This window comes from Tamandua tetradactyla, chromosome 10 (genome assembly GCF_023851605.1).
Source record: "Tamandua tetradactyla isolate mTamTet1 chromosome 10, mTamTet1.pri, whole genome shotgun sequence".
NCBI classification, from domain to species: Eukaryota; Metazoa; Chordata; class Mammalia; order Pilosa; family Myrmecophagidae; genus Tamandua; species Tamandua tetradactyla.
In genome coordinates, this window is record NC_135336.1 from 97857854 (window position 1) to 97876058 (window position 18205).

The following is an 18205-nucleotide window of genomic DNA, read 5'->3' on the forward strand; positions in this document are numbered from 1 at the left end:
GGTTCAATTCCTGGTGCCTGCCTATGCAAAAAAACAAACAAAAAATAGAGAGTCCTGAAAACCAGAAGGCCAGACTCTCCAGAACATCAGCTAGTTCCATCTTCCTATTCCAGATTATCGACAGCCCCTTCCAACATGAAAAATTTAGAATGGGCATAACCCAAATACCCTTAAAGAGTGGGAGAAACATCAAAGGTGATGGTGGAGTTACAGAGAAGGTTGGGTTTAACAAGTGAGTATGGGTGCTGAATCATTATATTTTTATTTCTTTTAGACTCCAGTACTTACAGCAGCTAGAAGAACCTAAAACTGTGGAATTGTAACCCATACTAAACTCTGAAATATGTTCTACAACTAATTGTTGCAATGTGCTTTGAAATTTATTGCTTTTTTGTTTATATGCTATTTTTCAAAAAAAAGAAGGAAGAGTATGATAGATAAGATAGGATTTAACAAATGAATGACTGCTGAATCAATATACTGATATTTCTTTTAGACTCCAGTACCTTACAGCAGCTAGAAAAACCTAAGATTGTAGAACTGTAACCCATACCAAACTTAAAATCTGCTGTATAACTACTTGTTAAAATGTACTTGGAAATTTATTGCCTTTTTGTATATATGTTATTTTTCACAATAAAAAAGTTATTTCTTTAAATGTAGAGAAAATCAACAATCTGGAATGTTATTGTCTGAAAAGATTAATAAAATTGATAAACCTCTAGCATGAGCATTCAAGGAAGAAACAGAAAATACAAATAATCCATATTATGGATAAGAAGGGTAACATCTCTTCAGATCTTAGAGGCACTGAAAAGATAATAAGAGGATATTATAAGTAATTTAATGTTAATAAATATGACAACTTACATGAAAAGGACAATTTGCTGGAAAAACGCAACTTACCCCAAATGACACAAGAAGAAACAGAAAATCTAGATAGTCAAATGTCTGTGAAATGGAACTTGCAATCCAAAGCCTTCCCAATCATAATCAGGTAAATACAAACTAAAGCCATAACAGAATTCCATTTCAATGGGTAAGATCATAAATACTGACAATGTCAAAAGTTGGAGAGAATATGGAGAAATAAGAGCCACCATGTATTTCTGGCAGATGTTTGAAATGGTATCTTTTGAAGTTTCTTATAAAGCTAAACATGCAACCTCAATCCAAATATTAACCCAAGAAAAAAACCAATATGTCCACTAAAATATACACAGCAACCTTAATCGCATTAACCAGATGCTGGAACAGCCCAGAAATCCAGCAACAGGTGAATGGGGAAATAGTAAAATTTAAAAGTAAAAAAATAAAATGAACCAACTTCTAAAATAGACAACAATACGTGTGACTCAAAAAATTACATTGAGAAAAAGCCATCCCTCAATGAGTGCATACAGTTTTTTCTATTCATATGAATTCCAGGCACAGGTAAAACTAATCTGCAACGAAAGAAATCAGAAAGTGGTTGCCTCCTGCATGGGCACCAAGGAACTTTCTTTGGTGATCTTTAATTAAAATATCATATGTTTTGTTTTGAGTGGTGTTTACATAAGTATGTCCCGATGACAAGATGAATAAGTGTCATTAAAGCATTGTATTGTACATAATTTAAAACTCAAATAGTCAATTTAAAAATCTATAGATTTGGGTTCAATAAAGGAAATCACAGACAAATTAAAATAGCATCAGAATGGAAGAAAATATTTATAATCTCTAAAATCAATAAAAATTACGATTTAGAATGTATATAGAATTTTTGAAAATCAAAAAGAAAAAGATGGCAACCCCAACAAGTAACTCAGACAAATTATATGAACACATCGTTTTTTAGCAGAGAAAAACCACTAGCTTCAGATGAAAATGCAGAGATCCTGAAATTCATTAGTAATCAGAAAAAAAATAAATAAAATAACAAGATATCATTTTATAGCTTTTTGTCTATCAAAAACTAGAAAACCAGATTTTTCTAAAAGTTGGGAAAGATATAGGAATAGAGGAACCTCATGTATTTCAGAAAACAGTGTAGAGTAATGCAGCCACCATGGAACACAATCTGGCAATAATTAATGACTTCATTCTGTACATATTTCCCAGTGAAGCTCTGACACATGTCAATTATAGGACAAACTATGAGGATTGTTCATTGCAGCAATATTTGTGGTGGGGGGGAGGCTTGAAAATAATCCCGTTATCTGTCTCTGGGGAAGAGAATACATTGAATGTGGTAGACACAAACCACAGAGTACAATGCAGCTGTTAGGAATAAGAAATTCAATTTACACAGAGCAATGTGGGAGAATTTTATAAACATAGCACTGTTAAAACTTAAAAGAAATGCAGAACCCTTCAATTATATGAATTAAACTTGCATTTGCAGGAAACAATAGTACACATTATACAAAAACACACGCAAACATAGGAAAGGATACACATTAAACATATTAGCACATTTCAAATAATGGGGGAGGAGAAAGGGAGTGTGTCGTGGAAATAAATGGAATCGATATTTCAAAAGGGGAAGGATTCTCACGTAGCTCAATGGTCATAGTGTACCACAAAAGATAGTGTGCCACAAAATGAGCAGTAGAGGAACCGAAAGGTTTCCAACTGATCCAAAACAAACACAAATTCAGTACATGTACTGAATAGCAGACTGGACACAGAAGGAAAAGGTTGACTCCAGGAGGAAATCACTCAAAGGATAGCTCACAGTTAAATGTAACAGAGAAGACTCAGTCTCTTCCCACACTGTGCCATGGTGGGGTTCATGGGGTATGTGGCCTCCCCCTCAGTTTCAGGGGTTTTGTGGGGTTTCAGCCTTTCAGCATTGCTACCCCAAGCCCAGCTCTTACTACGAGCAGTCCCGGCAGTGCTCCAACCTGCTTAGAGACTATGCCGTGCAAAGGCAAGTGCCACCACCGGTTGCATTGTGGTGGTTATTGGTGCAGTGGTGGATGTTCAGTTGGATAAGGGCTTAGCACCCATTCTGAATGCCCTGGGAGTGCCAGGCAGGGAGACCAGGCTGGTCATGGAGGTGGCCCAGCAGCATTTGGGTGGGTGCACAGTGAGGATCATTGCTATGGATGGTACTGAAGGCTTGGTTAGAGGTCATAAAGTCCTGGATTCTGGTGCACTAATCAAAATTCCTGTTGTCCCGAGACCTTGGAGAGAACCATGTATGTCACTGGAGAACCTATTGATGAGAGAGGCCCATTAAAACCAGCTTGCTTCTATTCATGCTGAGGCTCCTGAGTCTGTGGAGATGAGTGTTGAGCAGGAACTTCTGGGTACTGGCATCAAGGTTGTGGATCTGCTGGCTCCCTATACCAAGTGTGGCAAAGTTAGACTAGTTGGTGGTGCTGGAGTCAGTAAGACAGTACTGATCATGGAGTTAATCAACAATGCTGCCAAAGCCCATGGTGGTCACTCTGTGTTTGCTGGTGTCAGTGAGAGAATCCAGGAGGACAAGGACTTGTACCATGAAATGACTGAATCTGGTGCTATCAATGTAAAAGATGCTACCTCCAAGGTCGTACTGGTATATGGTCAAATGAATTAACCACCTGGTGCCTGTGTCTGGGTAGCTCTGACTGTGGCTGATTATTTCAGAGACCAAGAAGGTCAAGATGTACTGCCGTTTACTGATAACATCTTTCGCTTCACCCAGGCGGGCTCAGAGGTGCCTGTTTTATTGGGCAGAATCCCCTCTGCTGCAGGCTGACAGCCGACCCTGGCCACTGACATGGGTACCATGTAGGAAAGAATTTCCATCCCCGAGAAGGGCTCTGTCACTTCTGTATCGGCTCTCTATGTGCCTGCTGATGACCTGACTGACCCTGCTCCTGCCACTCCCCTTGCCCATTTGGATGCTCCCACTGTGCTGTCAGGTACTACTGCTGAGCTGGGCATCTATGCAGCTGTGCATCTTCTGGACTCCACCTCTCACATCATGGATCCCAACATTGTTGGCAGAGAGTATTATGATGTTGCCCATGGGGTGCGTAAGATTCTACGGGACTACAAATCCCTCCAGGACATCATGGCAATCTTGGATATGGATGAACTTTCTGAGGGAGACAAGCGGACTGTGTCCCAGGCGTGGAAAATACAGCATTGCTTGTCTCAGCCATTTCAGGTTGCTGAGGTTTTCACCAGCCATACGGGGAAACTGGCACCACTGGAAGAGACCATCAAAGGTTCCAACAGATTTGGGCAGGTGACCATGCCCATGTCCCAGAACAGGCCTTCTCTTTGGTGGGACCCATTGAAGAAACTGTGGCAAAAGCTGATAAGCTGGCTGAAGAGCATCCATGAGGGGTCTTTTGGCAAATTAAACACTTGTCCAACCTGCTTTGTCCCTCTTCTTGCCCCAAATCCAGAAGATTCCAGTTTTCAATGCAGGTTGCATAAGAGTCTTGATTGAAAATTCTGTCTAAAGAGTATTTAAAGTTTCCAATAAAATATATATCCCTCAAAAAAAAAGTAATAGAGGAGAGAGTATCCAATTCCTGTTTTTAATAGGAATCCCAGAAGAAGACATAGGAAAGATAATATTTTAAAGAGAAATATACTGAAAAAAATTCCAGAAATTAATAAACAACAGATCATCAGTTAAGAAAACACTGAAGATTGTACCTCAATTAGGAGAAACCTAGCCCTGCAGTAGTGAGTGGGTTGCCCTGGAGAAGGAGACAATTAGAGAGTAGGCACTGAGCAAGGGGCCCAGGTGCTCAGTCAGGTCCATTATCTGTCCCGGCTCGTTGGAATCCACGCTCACCAGCCTTCACTATTCTGACCACCAGAAGCAATGGTAAACACACACACACACACACACACACACACACACACACACACACACACACGTTGGTAAACCCAAAGACATATGAACTTTAAAATGCTATAGGCAGATGTTTAAAGGAAAGTAGAATTAAAATTCCGCACAGAACAATATGGAAGTCAAAATTAATGAAGTCTTACATTTAGGAAAAGAATAGATATACTCATTACCTTTAAACTGTGTAGGTGTACACATCAAAACATGTAAAGCACAATGAAAGAAAGAATTTATAACCTCCACATGGGAGAAGTAAAGGAAATAAGAGAACTCACACAATCTAATGGAACTCAGGAAAGTTGGAGTGCAGAAAGAAGGAGGTGAGTGAAAGGCAAAGCATGAAAAATGGAAAAGAAGCGCTCGCTTTGCAAGCACATACACTAAAATTGGAATGATACAGAGAACGTTAGCATGGCCCCTGTGCAAGGATGACACCCAAATTGGTGAAATGTTCCATATTTAAAAAAATGGAAAAGAGGAAATAAAAGTGCACTTAATTGACCTCCTAAAGATGAACAATAACAGATTCAGAATTTTAAAAACCTGCGGAATGTAGCTAAAGTGATAGAGAGAAGTTTATAACTAAACTATTATTAAAACAGAGAGAGAGAAAAAAAGATTGGAGACAAAATAGCGAAACATCCATTCAATAAACGAGAAGAATGAAGTCAACACAAAGAAATTGGAAGGAAGATAACAAAATACAGAAGCATAGGAGACTCAAATAACCAAAGTACTGCTTTTGAAAAAGATTAATAATATAAAAAAAATGTCAGCAAGGCACAAAGAATAAATGGGATGGAGAAAGAAGATATGCCTGCAGGTCAATAGGGAACTTTCAAGTCACAGGGGATCCTTGAAATGGATGGGGTGGCCAGCAGCTGCTCTGTGCACTCTACGCTTTGAGCTGGTTGTAGGAAGCCTAACAGGAGCTGTGACTCCCCACAGGGCACCCCCAGGCAGGCACAGGTGCTGCTACTGCAGGGTGGCTCTGAGGAATGGGGCTTTGTGCCCAGCCCTGAGCCTGGAGGATTTACACATCACCTTTCTAAACCTCTATGGCAGCCCCAGTGGGGTAAGGACTTGCATTGCTGTTTTTCAGGTGAGGAAATGGAGGCTCTGGACGTTACATAGCACACCCAAGGTCCCCAGCCAAGGAGCAGGGAAGACAAGCCTCCATTCCAGCGTTGTCTTATTCCTAAGACCCCAGGACTAAAACTGCAGCAACGTTCACATTCCCCCCAGGGCGTGGGGAGGAAATTTAAAGCCAGGATATAAGTTTTCCTTCACTCCTTCTAAAATCTGAGTGCCTAGTTCCACCAGCCTATACAGGATATTTCCCCACTGTTAGCTGGACACACCGGGCACCCAGGCTTCTCAGTGTGCACCAAAATCAGAATCCGCAGGTCTTACCTAGACGTAGATGTAAAAGCATTAAAATGGGAAATGTGTATCACTAATGCTAAATTATTCTTATCATCTTTTGAAGCTTAATTTCATCATATAAGTGAAATTTATTTATTTTAATTTCTTCTTTTGTTAAAAAATAAATAACTCAGTCTAGTATATAGGTTCACTTCTGAGTCAAATATTATTCTCTAAGGATACTATAAAATGTAATTTATTTCATCTGCTTCTTATTTCTAATACTCTTATCTCATATGCTGGTGAGATTAGCAAATGCTAGTCAAATCTGGGTGAATCACAAAGTAATTACTTTCGATAATAGTCAACCTCCGGTTTGGGATTAAGGTCCTAAAATCCAGTGTTTGATGGTACCTGATTAAGTCCCACTTAGACTGGCTGTGTAGTCCTGGAGACTCTATGCAATAAAACGCCACAAAGTAGCTCATTCGTAAACCACTTCTTATGCATATATTTGGATGGCTGACTGCATGTCTAAATCCAAATCTCTTTATCAGACATGAGCAAAAGGAGGTAAATACTCACAATTGTGTTTAAAAAGTGAAAATGCTTATTCAAAACCACATATAAAAAAGTCACTGATTCAAATATTTTCACTGTGACTTTCACTGGGTAGGTATTTTAAAATTTTCTTCTAACACCAAATGTGATAAAATACACAAAGATGCATACACACACCCACACACATACACTCATACCAGATTCAGAAACTATTATGTCAGTGCCAGCCAGAAGGGACAAGAATAAAATATGCCTAGATTCCATGCTATAAACATGCGTAGTAAACATATACACTGTATCACAATTCCCAGAAGGTACTTGTAAACACAACATTAAGCATAGGAGGTGAGGTAGCAATAAGAGAAATAGATGGACATGCATAATAAATATTTCAGGATCTCCGATCATTAGGATTCTAAACTTCTCCCATGCACCTAAAAACAAAATCTAGAGAGAAATGGACTTGGGTCATAGGGATGATAAAAATGTGGCCTTACTCATGAATCCTTACTAGAAGTTAAAATATTGGACAGCCTGAAATGGTGTCCTGAACATTGCCAACTTGAAGCAAAATGCCAGCATGGAGGACAAAGAATTCTATACTTGGAAGAAAGCATAAGGAAGTAGATGCTGCACCATGGGCTGATGGAGCAACGGACAAAATGTAGAGTCATGGGATGGTCCTTAATAAACAAAGGGATGACCATATATACTATCTACTGATACCAGAGCAATCAAAAAGCAATCTAATATTTGGAACAGATTATTAATGTCATAGCTAGATGACTAGAAGAGAGAATTGAATTAAAGTTGCCACAAAATTTTAGAAGGCAATTTAAAAAAAAACGGAGCAAGGATGAACAAATGTACGAAGTATTGAAGAACGACCACTTAAAAATTCAGACAAGTACAAATTGGAAAAATAAAAAATATTTATAAAGCTGTTACTGTATTTTTCAAAGGGACCCATTTTACAAATGGAAAAGCAAAGAGAGACAAAAGCACAAAGGTAGTCAGATGTGATGGGACTTGACAGCAATAAGAAAGGTGCTCTGGGACAAGTATACATTGTAGCGTCTGAAGCATTTGTTGGTTTCTAGATTGAGGACAGATAATATTAACAATTTCTTGTTGGGTTTCATTTCCATTGATTTAATGTTTGTCCATTCAAGTCCTGGAAAGTCACATACATGATACATCAACTTTCAGAACTTAAGGGCACAAATGAGCCCACAGACATGAATACGGTTCCTGGCATGGATGGAATATAAACACCTCCTCTGCTCTCCTTTCTTCTACATCCCCTTATTGGCTTCAGCTGTCCCACTGTCTCTTCCCAACATCATCCCAACTCTGAAGGTCCTCAGACCAATCAGGGGGATGGAGAGGAGAAATATAACAGGACAAAAGGAGAGAGACATCCTACTGAGAAAAAAAATGTGAATTTCCTTCTGGCTGGTAGAATGACTTTAAAGACAATTCCATGAGTCTTTCCAAAGTTTTCAATGGAACCAATATAACTGGATCGTCTCAGAAGGATGCTGAAGAACAGAGCTCATATGCATTTATAAAGAGCTCAGCTACAGGCCTGGAATGCAGGACACAGAACACTCTGGCCATGCCACCTCATGGTATAGAGAAGGAAGCTGAAGCCCAGAAATGTTAACTGACTTAGTCTTGCTCTCCTCACTCATTAACATGGTTAGTGGTAGACCTCTAACGCAATGACCCCATTTGTGAAAGAAAATCACCAAATTATAAAAAATTAAAATTCCCAATAGTATCATCATGTTCTAGTCCCACCTCACATTATAACTCTTGAACGTACCCACAGAACCCAAGAGGCTAGTATTCTGGAGATGGCAAGGCCCTCCGGATGGAGCAGTGCTCATAGCAGCAAGGCCGGATTTTAAATTTGTGGATTCATGCTCAAAATTAATGCTATCTCAAATTTTGACTATCGGTATCACTCTGAGTTTGGTAAATAACAAAGTAAGGGATAAAAGATAAAGACAAGTAAAACTCAGTGATAAAAATAGTTTTTCTGTGTTTTAAAAAGAAAAATTACTATGCATTAAAGAATGAGGCAAAATTATATTGGTGTGAACGGAATTATGCCTCAAGAAAAAGGAAAGGAGAGATAATTCTGTATCAGAAAAGTAAAACCTAAATTTGATCCCAAACCCCAGGTCTGCTATGGTAAACTTTAGAAAAAAAGGAGCATAAACACTCAGTATTCCCCCATTTCTGCTGCGGTTGGGTTTCTCTCCTTGATGTTCTGTAAAAGAAATTGAGGCACTGACCATACCAGCTTAAAAGTCCTAGAAATGAGTTGCCTTCCAGGAGAAGTCATAGGGCCAGGTTTGGGAGCTAATTGCTTAATGTGTATTATGCATATCAGCCTCCAAGTCTGATGAAGGTCACCATTTTAGTTTGCTAATGCTGCCAGAATGCAATGTGCCAGAAATGGAATTGCTTTTATAAAGGGGATTTATTAAGTTACAAATTTACAGTTTTAAGCCCATAAAAATGTCCAAACAAAGGCATCCAGAGAAAGATTCCTTGACTCCAAAGAAAGCCCATGTCTGTCACATGGGAAGACATTGCGTGTCCTTGATCCTGTTTTATTGCTTCCAGCTTCTGATTCCAGTGGCTTCCTTTGCTCTGGAGCAAAACTTTGGCTTTCATCTTTTAACTTACATTTCCCAGGGCCAGACATTTCTTGTTTTCAAGTTTGGGCTCTTTCTGTGAGTTCTTGCTTAGCATTGGGCTATCTCTGTCTCTATCTCTAAATGTCTCTGTGGGCACTACAAGCATGTTCAAATGTCTGTGTCTCCGTTGGCTCTGACCTTCTCCAAAATATCTCCCCTTTTAAAGACTCCAGTAAACTAATTAAGACCCACCTTGAATGGGCAAGTCACATCTTCATCTAATCAAAACGTCACATGGACAACTGGGTGTGTCAACTCTCCATGGAAACAACATAATCAAAGTTTCTACCCTACCATATTGAATCAGAATTAGAGGAATATGGCTTTTCTAGGGTATATAACCATTTCAAACCAGCACAGGCACCCTGGATAACTCAGATGTGGTGTAGAGCTGAAGTGTTATCACAACAACAAGGAATGAAATGAGTTCCCATTTCAGAAGTGTCAACAAATACGAAGCTCTGAAATCAGAAGGAATCTCAGAGGGCAACCGCAGTCATGTGAGCTATAACACATGGACAGCTTTTACCTCCATCAGTGTAACCAGCTCTCATTCCATCCCATAAGGTGATAAACACCCCTATTTTTAACCCCATCATCTCTTAAAGTAGAAACAGAGGCTCTGTGAAGTCAGGTCAAAGAGTCCTAAATGCAACAGGTCACCAGGAACCTTAGAGTGGTTTTGCACCAGTACCAATTCCTTGGGGCCTCCAATCCAAGGCAAGCTCTAGGGTTGAGAACAATGAATTTGGAATTGTCATCAAGCCACTGTGGTGGTTCTGATGATCCACAGGTATAAGACCACAGAAAACAAAGAGCGATGGGAAATACTGGAGCTCAGTTTAGCTCCAGGAGCTCTAGATTCATTTCCTTATTGGATCTATTATATGGTAATGAAATGTTTAAAAGGATGGATATATTCAAAAAATAGCTAATATTAATATGTTTATAAGCTTTTTAAGCATATCAGTACTATAGCAAGAAACATGGACATTTCAGAGAGGATTTCTTTTCCCTTGTCTAATGATAAGGAGAAAAAAATCCCATGCTCCTTTCATCAGGTATGACCAGTAAAATGAAAAGGTCTTGTCTAGCTGTTCTATGTCTCAGAGATAGAACTGATTAAGGAGAATGACAAAACTTCATGCTAGGAGGGAGAAACCCTCTCAAGGCCACAGTTAGCATGAAGGACAAACAGAGTTTAGTCCAGTGCTTCTCAAATTTCAGTGCACATATTCATGATTTGAGGATATATTAAAATGCAAATCCTGAATCCAGAGGTCTGACATTCTGAATTTCTACCAGCTCACAGGATGCTAGTACTGACAGGCACAGTCACCCTCGCAAGATGTTTATGGAGACATAGCCATAGATTTCTGCCAGGAAAGCAGCAGGAATTAGACAAAGAACCGTGCTTGAAACCCAACTCTCCTAAGAAATCTGTCAAGGACTGCTGAAAGAAGCACTCTCTCCTTAATAGACCTCAATTTGCTTCCAAAAGCAAATTCCTGTACTTAATAATCCCATATTCCAAGCATAAAATCATTAAAAAAAACTGGACAATAGAGGAAGGCTGAACTCTAGTGGTAGCAAAGACAATGTTTGGTGCAGTGGATGGGCATGGCATCTACAAAGAAAAACCACAAAATGAGGCTCTGACTCTATTACACACATAAAAGTAATTCAAGGGTCCATGAATTTTTTTTTCCATGAATCTTTGGAAACATCCATGCAGCATTTTCCAAAAATTAAAAAAGGGTCTTGTAAAATAATTTTACTTAAAAAAAAAGCAGACACTGCAAAACAACATTAAAAAAAATAATAATAATGGTTTGGGGAGCAAGTTAATAATAACTCTAATAACCCCAGCAATGAAACAAGGAGTATGGTGAGGATATGAAAAAGGTCACGGATCATAGATCCTTAACTGGAAATTACCTTGACATCATCTAACTTACATCTGCCCATTTTCCCAAAGAGATAACTAGGGCCATATTGAGCAAAAAGCATGTAATTCTCAGTATAAAATGTAGCCCAGAACTCACAGAACTTTGTACTTTCCCAATATAAATGCTAATCCTCACACTGATTTTTTTTGATGAGGCATTCACAATTATAGGTTAATTACAACATGCATTCGCTTTAGAAAATGCTTCCTATGTTTATTAAGTTTTATGCTATATTTTTTTAGCATCAGTTAATTAAAGAAACAACAACGGTGTGTATCTCATAATTTGCTGCCTTACCAAATAGTGAAACTGCATGGTCTTTATTGCAAAAGATTAAATTTAACATTTGATAAATCCTTTCCAAATTCTCTTAAAGCTTCCCAATAGTATTATCTCTACTTAACACATATCTGTCATTGAAATCTTTTATCAAAGAAACGCCACCTTGATAATAACTAAAACAATTTTTTTAAGCCACTGCAGTTCAAATTTTAGCCCATTCAAACTGGAATATTCTGTAAAAATCAACATTTGATGATAGGCATACCAGAGTTCTCTGCATTTGTAAAGCCTTTGGGCAGGAACTGCAGTTGAAAGTTAAACATCTATTTGCATTTGGTTTAGGAAATCCTTGTCACCTTCCCCTGAAATTGCAGCTGTCTCAGGGGATTTGGCTAAGATTAAAGCCCCAAGGCTCACTGAGCTCTGGTTTTAATCCTGCCCCCAGTTAATCATTTGTTTCTCTAATACAATGGGCTACTACTCCTGGCACAATCCTACCCACATGGTTATGAGATCATATGGCCCTGTTTTCATCGGCTTCCATTCATCTCAGGTGTACTAGTTCCTGACATTGCAGAGAATTTTAAAATGGATTCAAGGAGAATTTAAAATGCGTACTTGTGCTGAGAATTCAGTGACAGAACAAGCTGAAAGCTGTTTCCTCGCCTCCGCCGGGTAAGCAGGTGACAGGGTGCACAGCCAACCAAGGGGAGCCCGCAGCCCTCCTGCATGGCTTATATTGTTTCTGGTCACTTTACACACAAGCAACTGGCCAGGCTCCAAGGGCACTCCAGAAAGATGCCGAGTTCTTCTGACTCCAGGCTACTGCGTTTGAACGGCCTCACAAAACCTCACGATATTACGTATTGTCCTCTGTTCAGGAAAAATTACTTTGTGATTGTCTGTTCAGTATCAACATGAGTCAGAACAGCTTTAATCAGGAGGAAAAATTTGTACTTAATCTCAAACACTGACCTCCAAGATGGTCAAAGCTTTCATTAGCATCCAGGGATGTGGCAAATTACAGCCAGTGAGGATGGCAGGAAATTGTAGTAAAATTGCCATTCTAGAGGAATACGCCCTTTTCTATTTAAATAACAGAGGCTGTATTTTTAGTTTCATTTTACTTCAAGTTCACAAAAATGAGAAAAATCATTAGCAAAGTAATAACTAATGATAATCTATTAGAAATAGAGTACATAAAGATCATGAGGGATCAACTGTTCTTTTTCTCCCATATACAGGCCAAAAAAATTAAAAAAACACCATAAAGCAGAATTTGTGTGTGTGTGTGTTTCATTATTCAACTTGTGCTATTTCAGATGTGGAAAATTGTTTAACAAGAAAAATAACTGAATAAAAACAAAGGAAATTTTGTTGACTAACAGAGAAGAAGAAAACCTTTATTTGTTGTTATAGAAAAGAAAGTGAAACAAATTACGTGAAGAAAAAGAAATCACAATCAATTAGCATTATTCTACAGTCTCATTTGCAGGAGCTAGATTTTCTATCTTAATAATTAAGAACTCCAGATTGTATTTGTATGGGAAAAAGAAGTCTTGGGCAAGTTATTTCACACGACATGACCCAGCTCTGCTAGAACAGCCTTCACCACCTATCTATTTTGTTTCGCCAAGTCCATGGAAATAACTATTATTCACAACAGAACTGCAATCTGTCAACAAGTCACTTTTTCCGGGGGTATAATCAATGAAGAAACAGCAATCTACCCTTCAGCTCTCACCTCCAAAATTCAATTTCTATACTTTGGGAGGCAATACAATACAATTAATGTATAATTCATCTGTTTTCCCCAAACAAAATGAAAAGAAAGAAAATAATAAATAATGAATCACAATCCTTTTAAGATATCAGCTCTCACAACTAAGGAAAGTAAAACAGCAAGCTTGCAATTTCTGAAGTAACCGTTAGCAATGCATATGACATTACCAAGTCTGTGTAAATGGTGGGGTATAGGGGTTGCAATCCAGCACCTCTAATCATTACAAACCTATGGTCATTACTAAACATCTGAGTATACAAACATTTAAAAAATAAAGGATAAATTATATTCTTGCTTCCTTGGGTACCTTATGTCTGGATAATGTGGCCAAAAATCCTTTACAAACCGACTGTTTTTTTTTTTTAATTCAACATTCTAGATTAATACACCGTTTTCTCCCCACTACCGCTCCCAGTGTCTTTAAGGATGCAAAAATAAATCTAAACATAGAACTCTTCTTTCTCAGAATTTAATCAGGAGTTTCCACCATTTTTTAAGGGAGCCCAAATACTTGCTAGGAGGTCTTAGCATATTTAAGAAATGGACCCAAAGTTAAGCAGTATCCATGCTCAAAATCAAGAACAAGACCTGGAGTCAAAGACTTAGATTCCTATACTGAGTGTGCAGCTTTCCCAAAGTACATAAACTAGGATACCAATATAATATGGACAAAGGCAGTTTGTAAAATGTGAGTTCCTAATATTTCCTCTTTGGTGCTCTATCATTGTGTCAACTTTCCTCACCCAGGCATGGGCCAGAGCGACACGACTGCCAATAGGCCTCTACAGGGATCCCAGTCAATGCAGGCAAACCTGGGGTCAATCTTAGCTCTACAGCTTGTTAACATCATGAAGACTGGGGAAGTGAATTAAACTCTCAGAGTTCAATTTCCTCATGATAACAGCACTACTTCAGAGAGTTAGTGTGAGGAGTAAATGCAATAAATGATCTAAAAGGCCCAGTGCAGTGCTAGCAACAGTAACTTCCTGACAAGTGCTACTGCTCATAATAATCATAATAATATCACTTAATATTACTTGGAAAATATGTCTCAAGGTAACAAATTATTGAAAAACTAGCAAGAGATTATATACAAGGACTACCATGTTAAGATTAGCTTTTCAACATTAGCGTACTTCTGAAAGTCTTGTACAAATATTATCATCTCTGTTTCTCCACACAAGGAAGCACCTTAGGTTAATATCTCATCCACGTTCCCAGTTACCCTGGGCCATGTCCAGGATCCTCTCTTTCCTCATTTTTGCCTTAAAAAGATTGTATTCTAGACAATCTTTCAGGAAGATGTGGTGTGATGGGTTAGGTTCTCGTGTCAACTTGGCCAAGTGATGATGCCCAGTTTTCTGGTCAGGTGAGCACTGGCCTAAGCATTCCTACAGGGATATTTTGTGGTTGGTCAATAAACTGAAGGCTGGTGTATTACATCATCATTCAGGTGATTGCAGCTGTGGCTTATTACATCTGCAATCAACTAAGAGAGTGTTTCCTTCAAATGGGATAACTTGATCAGTTGAGGACTTTTAAGAGAGAAGAGAGAATTTTCATATTTCTTCAGCCAACAAGCCTCTCCTGTGGAGACGTTTCATTGGAGTTGGCAGCCTACAGCCTGCCTTATAGATTTTGGACACTTCCATTCCCACAATTACATGAGACACCATTATAAACCTTTTATTTACAGATATCCCATGTTGGTTCTGTTTCTCTAGAGAACCCTGACTAATACAGGGGACAATTAATATTAATCATTTACTCATTTATTCATTCATCTTTCTTTTCCTTAAACTTTTTTATTTTGAGGTAATTTCAAACTTACCAGAACAGTTGCAAAAAATGATACAAAATCCATACAGACAATTTATATTCCTATCCAGATACCAATACCCACCTATTTTGGAAAATTTACTGGATTCTCTCTCTCTCTCCCTCTCTCTCTGTCTCTCTCTTTCTCTCAATCCCCCCTACACAGCTGAAAGTAGATTAGTGCAATTTCAACACACAATACTATTTAGACAAATAATAATTCCATGAACATTTCCTAAGATCAAGGATGCTCAAGTAGGCACCTTAGGGGCAGCAATTAAATACAAGAACTTTAATATTGATATAAAGCTTACAGTCTGTATTCATTTTTTCCCATATATCCAAATAACATCCTTTTGGGCGTTTTCTCCTCCATTATGAGATCCAATCCAGGATAATGTATTGAATTTAATTCTCATTGTCTCTTCAGTCACTCTTTTTTTTTTTTTAAACTATGGGCTCCCTAGAAGATGGTGGAATAGAATAGATCAACGTCAATGCTGCTCCAAAGAACAGCTAAAGAAGGGATGGAAAGGCAGCTGAGATGGTGATTCCAAGGTGTAGTGACCTGGGAGAGGCTTCTGTACCACATACAGCGACCCTGGTTGTAAAAACTGAGGAACTGAGAAGAACAGAACTGAAGACCTGGTGCAAATAGCCTAATGCAAAAGCCCAGAGCCCTCAGGAATGCATGGATGGGGCGATAGGGACTAGGAAGTAAGCCAAGCCATGTTCCTGAATGTGTTACCCTAACCAGCGCAGCCCTATGATCTGCAACCCACCCCATACCCAATGCACCTGAACCCCAGCACCCACCCCCTCCCCATGCTCTAAGCTCCCTGCCTGCCAACCCCTTACCCCCACCCCAAGCACATGGACACCTGCCCCAGCCCAACCCACCTCTCCCATGCAAGCAGTCTCACCCTCCCGAGCCCTACCACCCAGTCCCTGTCCACTGCAGGCAGCTGACAGCACATAAAGGCCACAGGCACTTACCTCCACACCCAGGCTACACCCACCCCCAAGCCATAGAGTCTTGCAACCCCATTCTGCCTCACCCTGAGCTCTGTGCACATGTATATCAGTTTATGACCCTCCCAGATCTGCACATGCTGAGGGTCCCCAGTCATGCCCCCAGCTCAGAGAAAGTGCTGACCTGCACAGCTGGGCCACATCTGCCCCCAGCCCATGCAAGCGTAATGCCAACCTGCTGCTCTGAGCTCTGCACATACGCACAAAGGGCCCTGTGCCCTAGACCAGTGCACATTAGGGCCCCACCGCCTAGGCTTAGGCACCCACAGAGCCACATCCTCCCTGCCACTGGGCGCCCATGCTCACAGGCATCCATACTCACAGACACCAGTGTAACATCCCCAACCTGTACCTATACCTGTGCTGCAATGTATCAGTGCACTGTTGTGTCCTGCCCTGCACCCTGCATCCTGCTCCTCATCCATCCCCCAAATACAAGGCTTTAGACTGCTGAAGGAAATCAACATCCAAAGTAAACCAATCAAGATATTCACATGTCATGAAGACAGCAGAAGATCACTAAGAATATCCTGATGCAGACAGATATAACCCAGCCTAACGACCAAGTTAAAACACCAGACGAGACACAGATGTTGGAAAAACTAATCAAAGATTTCATATAACTCTAATAAAAGATAAAAAGAGAAAGAGGGAAAATAATATATAGATCTGACAAATAAAATCCAAAAGATAAGATGGTAGATTCAAGTAATGCATATTCAGCAATAACTTTGAATGTTAATGGGCTAAACTTACCAATTAATAGATACAGATTGGCAGAATGGATTAAGAAATATAATCCAGTTATATGCTGTTTACAAAAAGACTCATCTTAGATGCAAGGATACAAATTGATTGAAAGTGAAAGTGTGGAAAAAGATTTTACACGCAAGTTGTAACCAAAAGAAAGCAGGAGTAGCTATACCAATGTCGGACAAAATAGTTTAAATGTAAAGACATCATAAAAGACAAAGAAGGACACTCTATATTAATTAAAGGACAATTCACCAAGAAGAAATAACAATCATAAATGTTTATGCTCTCAATCAAGGAGCTCCAAAGTACATGAGACAGACATTGGCAAAACTGAAGGGAGCGATAGATATTTCGACAATAGTAGGAGACCTCAATACACCACTCTACTTTATAGATAGAACAACCAGACAGAAGATCAACAGGGAAATAAAGAAGTTAAACTATTTGATAAATGAATTGGACTTAATAGACATATATAGGTCATTCCCCCAAAACACCAGGATATACATTTTTCTCTAATGCTCATGGAACACTATGCTGGGGCACAAAACAGGTCTTTATAAATTTAAAAACACTGAAATTATTCAAAGCACTTTCTCTGATCACAATGGAATGAAGCTGGATCTCAATAACTGTCAATGAATGAGAACTTTCACAAATACAGGGAGATTAAATAACACAGTCTTAAACAACCAGTGAGTCAAAGAAGGAGATGCTAGAGAAATCAGTAGCTATTTGAAGATGAATGAAAATGAGAAAACAACATATCAGAACTTATGCGATGCAACAAAGGCTGTGCTGAGATCGAAATTTATTGACCTAAATACCTATATTAAAAAAACAAGAGAGAGCAAAAATTGAGGACTTAGCCCCTCACCTGGAGGAACTTGAGAAAGAACAGCAAACTAATCCCAAAGCAAAGAGAGGGAGAGAAACAACAAAGATGAAAGCAGAGGTAAATGAATGGGAGAACAAAAGAACAACAGAAAGAACCAATAAAACCAAAAGTTGGTTCTTTGAAAAAAATCAATAAAGTTGATGGGCCACTAGCAAGACTGACAAAAAGAGAGAGGATGCACATAAACAAAATCAGAAATGAGAAGTGGTG

The 18205-nt window shown here is 39.1% G+C and overlaps 1 protein-coding gene, 1 non-coding gene and 1 pseudogene across 2 annotated transcripts in view; 2 read left to right on the forward strand and 1 right to left on the reverse strand.

The window, feature by feature from the left end:
* Positions 1–18205, reverse strand: part of DSCAM (DS cell adhesion molecule) — a 696179-nt gene that overhangs the window by 550289 nt on the left and 127685 nt on the right. The gene's annotated exons all lie outside the window — the stretch shown is intronic.
* Positions 2762–4320, forward strand: LOC143647739 (ATP synthase F(1) complex catalytic subunit beta, mitochondrial pseudogene; annotated as a pseudogene).
* LOC143648963 (U6 spliceosomal RNA) lies at positions 5197–5303 on the forward strand. The gene has a single exon (XR_013158857.1). It is a non-coding gene; the product is annotated as a U6 spliceosomal RNA (small nuclear RNA).